Source organism: Mastomys coucha, unplaced genomic scaffold (assembly GCF_008632895.1).
Source record: "Mastomys coucha isolate ucsf_1 unplaced genomic scaffold, UCSF_Mcou_1 pScaffold3, whole genome shotgun sequence".
Lineage (NCBI taxonomy): Eukaryota > Metazoa > Chordata > Mammalia > Rodentia > Muridae > Mastomys > Mastomys coucha.
The window spans coordinates 4,403,257-4,408,888 of NW_022196909.1; the positions used below are offsets into that span (position 1 = coordinate 4,403,257).

Genomic DNA, 5,632 nt, shown 5'->3' on the forward strand with positions numbered 1-5,632 from the left:
CAATGCCGACTATATTGCAAGTCGTCACGGCGGGGTATTGGGAAAAGTTTTCAATTAGCAATAATCGCTCCTCGGATAAACCTCATTGGCTATCATACTGCCACTACGCAAAGCTTTGACTCTTAGTTGCAATCTCCAGATCTTATTTTAGATTTAACTTGCCCTGCTACCACCCCGAGTTCCTGGGCAGAGCATACCCAGAGCTCTCTGCCTCCTCCTGTCTGCCAGCCTAAGCCTAGCCTGCAGTCCCAGCAACAGCCCTGATGCCCAGCGCTCTGGCTCTTCAGTGCAGGCCTAAAGGCAAACATGTGCTTGCCCTCTCACGCTGTCCGTCCAGCCAGCGCGGCTGCCACCGTGGTTAGAGAGACAAATGGAGAATGGCTACGGGTATCGTCTCACTTCTGCTAGCCCTGATAATATAGTCCCACCAAGTCCCTATGCTTCTTCTCTTTCTGCTCTACTTTCAGGGTGTATGCCTCTCACAATACCAAACAAGAAAACAAAAAGGGAAAATGGCCATCTGCCTGATAGAACGCATAGCAGTGGAGTGGCAAAACAGAGCCCCCCTGCCTGATAGAACGCATAGCAGTGGAGTGGCAGAGCAGGGCCCCCCTGCCTGATAGAACGCATAGCAGTGGAGTGGCAGAGCAGGGTCCTCCCAGCTCCACTTAGGTGAAAAGAGCCCACCAAGAAAAGACAAGAGATCTTTCTGCTAAAAAAACCCTTAGCCCAAAAATTGTCATCCTTCTTTATTTAAATGCCTATTTTCTCCCTAGCATTCAGGCCTTCTAACCTAAAATTGTCTTATAATTTTCCAATTTGTTTAAAATTTCTTTTAAGGATCAAAAGTCATATTTAATCCACTCCCACAGGTCAAACCAACTATGATGATAGCCATTATTTAATCTTTAATTAACAGCCGATTTCCTTTACAGACAAGCTGTTACTACATAATCAAGATATCTTCTTCCCCCAGTATCCTAAGCAGATAAATCCTCACCTCTTCCCTCTGCTTTCCTTAATATAAAACAGATGAAACTCCCCACTTAAAGGATCCTTCCTGGACTAAATTCCTCAACCCCTTTGATTTTCTAGAACCATAACAACAGACCATGATGTGCTCCCCAGCAAACTATTACAGGCTTAATATGAACTACCCACCCTGTACAGACATTCCCTGCAGGGCTGGGGATCTGCTCTTCTGTTATGATTACTCTACAAGTTTATCTCTACAAAAGAAAAAAGACAGCACTGCCACCACAGACCCAGACAGAGACACACCTGCCATCTCCCTTGGCCTGCTGGGACAATGAAGCTACCTTCATCTAGGCACATCGTCTAACTGAAGATTCTCAATACAAACAGATGTGGAGACCCGCAAAGGACAGACGTGGGACCTTCCAGAGACAGATAAACTCTCTTGCCAAAGCCAAATGGCTACCAAACTTGGGGAAATTTACATGATAATAAGAACAACATGATGTCTACATAGATTAATCAAATATTGTTTAAAACCAATGTTAGCCCCCTCAAAAATTATACAACCTACTGAACAGTTAATTGCTTTAATAATCTCTTGTCTTCCTAGACCCAGCCCCTCATTACCCTTCTAGCCTATGTTGTATTCTTCTGGCCTATGTGTTGTGTTTTATTTTGATGCTTCCACTCTACCCAAATTTCTTACTGCAAATAACACTAGACAGTCACTCCAATGATATCTGCCCTCTAATAAAAAGAAAAAGAGGACCTCCCCATGTTTTTCCTCTCCAGTGGCCAAGCCCTGCCTCAGGGCAGAATGTGGACCCACAGTGGTCCCAAACTTATCTTCAAACCTCACCCCATCCTCATTGCTATGTCCCAGACCCAAACTTGTGTAGAAACTCTCTGTTCTACCAGAGACCACCACACAGGCCACCAAAAGTCCAGGATATACTTAACAGAAGACCAGAAAGAAAACAGAAACCAGTGAACAAAATCTTCACCCAACAAAACCAACTCAGAAATTAGCACCTAGACCTGTAATCACCCCAAACCCAGATCCCTAGAGGACAGAATAAGAACACAATAAATAATAGTCAAGGCAATAAATAATCACCACCAGAGCCCAGCTATCCTACCACAGCAAGCCTTGGATATTCCAACATAGCTGAGGCACAAGGAAAACACCTGAAACCCAACTTTATGAAGATTATTGATGAAGAGAAAATGGATAAATCCTTTAAAGGAACTGAGGAAAAGACAAACAAAAATAGAGGAAATGGATAAATCCCTAAAAGAAAGCCAAGAAAAATAGGAAACAAACAAGTAACTGGTTGAAGGAAATGGATAAAACTGTTCAAGATCTAAAAATAAACATAGGAACAGTTAGGAAAACACAAACAGACTGAATTCAGGAAATAAAAAATCTAGGTAAGCAAATAAAGAACTATAAACACAAGTTTCACCAACAGAATATAAAAGATGGAAGAGAGAATCTCAGGTTTTGAAGATAACATTAAAATAAATAAATACATTGGTCAAAGAAAATGTTAAATCTAAAACATCCTGAAACAAAAAATCAGGGGAGTATGAGATACTATAAAAAGGCCAAACAAAAATAATAGGAATAGAAGAAGAAAAAGAATCACAGCTGAAATGTTAAGAAAATATTTCTAACCTAAAGGGGGACATACCTACAAAAGTACAAGAAGCTTACAGAACACAAAATAGATTTACTCATAAAGGAAAATCCCCTTACCACATAATAAAGATGCTAAACATACAGAACAATGAAAGAAATATGAAAGAAACAAAAGAGCAAGTAACATATAAAGGTAAACCTACTAGACTTACCCTCAACTTCTCGATGGAAACTCTAAAAGTTAGAAAAGCCTAGAAAGATGTCTTGAATACTCTAAGAGATCACAGATTCTACACCAGACTACTATACCTAGCAAAGATTGCAATAACTGAAGAAGGGTAAAACAAGATATTCCATGATAAAATCAAGTTTATACAATATCTATCTCAAATATAGACCTATAGAAAGTACTACAAGGAAAACTTCAACCTAGGAATTTAACTATATCCATAAAAGCATAATTAACAAAATAATCACACACAAACTATTCCAAAAGAAGGGAAGCATGCACTCACCACCACCACCACCACCACCACCATCACCACCACCACCACCACCACCACCACCACCACCACCACCACCACCACCACCACCACCACCACCACCACCACCACCACCACCACCACCACCACCATCACCACCACCACTACTGCTGTCATCGCTACCACCACCACCATGTCTATCAACAACAAAAGAACCCATGGGAATTAGCATTCATTAGTCATTGATAAATACTCATTTCTCCAATAAAAAGACACAGACTAACAGAATAGATTAGAAAACAAAATGCATCCTTCTGCTCCATAAAGAAACATACCTCAACACCAAAGATAGACATTACCTCAGACTAAAGGGCTAGAAAAAGATTTTTCAAGCAAATAGACTTAAGAAATAAGCTGGTGTAGCCATTCTAATATTTAAAAAATAGACTTCAAGCCAAAATTAATCAAAAGAGATGGGGAAGAACATTTCAAGAACAGTTGATACTCATCAAAAGAAAAATCCACCAAATAATGTATCAATTCTTAATATATATGCCACAAACTTAAGTGCATCTTCATTTGTAAAAGAAACTTTACTAAAATTTAAATCACACACGAGTTATGGAGTATCCCTCCACAGCAAAAGAAAGCTACTAAGGCTATTGTATGTGTCAGGGGTGTTGCTCCATGGAGGTCTTGAGAGGTCATTGAATGAACCTGTGAAGGTGAAGCATGAATTGTGTCAAACCTGAGAATCATGAGAAAAAAAAAAACAGTTCCACAATTTTGGCTAATTTGAAGCAAGCTTTGTCCAGGTACATTCTCGGACTCCCAGGAAATTGGCATGCATCATGTTTTGCAAAGGATTAATAAGACAAAACCATTTCCCCTCAGGTTCAATCAGAAACAAGCAAACATCCTGATGTACTTCCTGCCTATATGCCTCCTGTCCACATTCAATCAAGAATATACAATGTATACAAACTTGTTTAGGAGTAAGAACATGTGACATAATTTCCCAAGAATCACATACCCCAGCATTCCAGAAACTAATTTGTCCTTGGGCTAGTGGTGCTTATGGGTTAACTTTGCCCCTTATGTTCCTCTATTTGAGTTGTATCCTCATTTAAATCCTTGACTCTGTGATAGGTACCTATTTATATTGGGATTTAACAACCATTAGCATAATGACACCCGATCAGGAATTGTCATCTACTTCAGGAATTAATGATAAAAGAGCCAATAGTAATTAGCAGAAACAGAAGTGTCAAAGGCCCTGCAATGGCTGACATGAAAGTATCTACGAGGAACCTTAGACATTTTGCAATTGTGAAAATAAATATCCTGCTGTAATATTAAAATTAACTGTGCCACATGTTTCTAACAAAGGAGCTGATTGTGCCATGTATAGGCCATCAGTGAAAAGATTGAAAGCATCAGTCATAGCCTGAAAAACATTTAATACTGCTGTTAATTCAGCTAACTGAGCTGGGAGGCCAGGAGTTTCTATGACTACCTGTTGATTATTCATAAGATATCCAGCTCGTCCTTTAGAGGAGACGTCAATAAATTTCACAAGGGCATTACTCAAAGGCTGTAAAGAAGTCATGTTAGGAAATATCATTTCATGCACATTTAAAAATTTTATCAGTTTATTCTGAGTATAATGATTATCTATAATTCCCTGAAATCCTATCTGAGCAATCAACCAATCTGTGCTATGCTGTTTTAACCAAGAATGTTGATCTAAAGTAAAAGGCTGAATGATAACATCTAGTTCTTTGCCAAAATAAATCAGTGCTTGCTTTCTACCAAGCATGACCATACAAGCTACTCCCTCATAATATGGCAAGATATTACATTTAGGAGACACCCTTGAATGTATCCACATGAGAGGTGCTTTTTGCCATAACAACGCTGTAGGAGCATGAGTTGTGTTGAAAATTAACAAATGCAAAGGTAAAGAATAATCTATATAAGTAACAAATTGATTTTCAATAGCTCTTTCTACCTGCTGTAAAGCTGACATTCCTTCTCTAGTTAAAAATCTAGGAGAATTTGGATCAGAATTACCTCTGAGAATATCAAATAAAGGTTTCAATTCTCCCATAGTAAGCTTTAGGTAGGGACGAAGCCAGCTGATATCACCTAATAAATTTTGAAAATCATTTAAAGTTTTTATTCTGTCCCTATGAATAACTATCTTTTGGGGAATAATAGATTGATCCATGAGTGTGAATCCTAAATAATTATACGAATCCTGAGTTTCCACATTTTCTGGAGCTATCTGCAGTCCCTTTTCAGCTAAGGCAACTTAAGTCTCTATAACATAAAAGTACATCCTGATGATTTTTTCCTGCTAATAGGACATCATCTGTGTAGTGGGCAATATATATCATTGGCCATTTTTTCCTTATAGGATCAATGACTTGTACCACAAATTTTTGACATAACATAGGACTATTAGCCATGCCCTGAGGAAGGACGGTCCATTGATATCTTTTGATAGGTTCTTTAAAATTAACAGATG

The 5,632-nt window shown here is 38.8% G+C and overlaps 1 pseudogene; it reads right to left on the reverse strand.

The window, feature by feature from the left end:
* Positions 1-115, reverse strand: LOC116075615 (annotated as a pseudogene).
* Between the last annotated feature and the right edge of the window lie 5,517 nt (positions 116-5,632).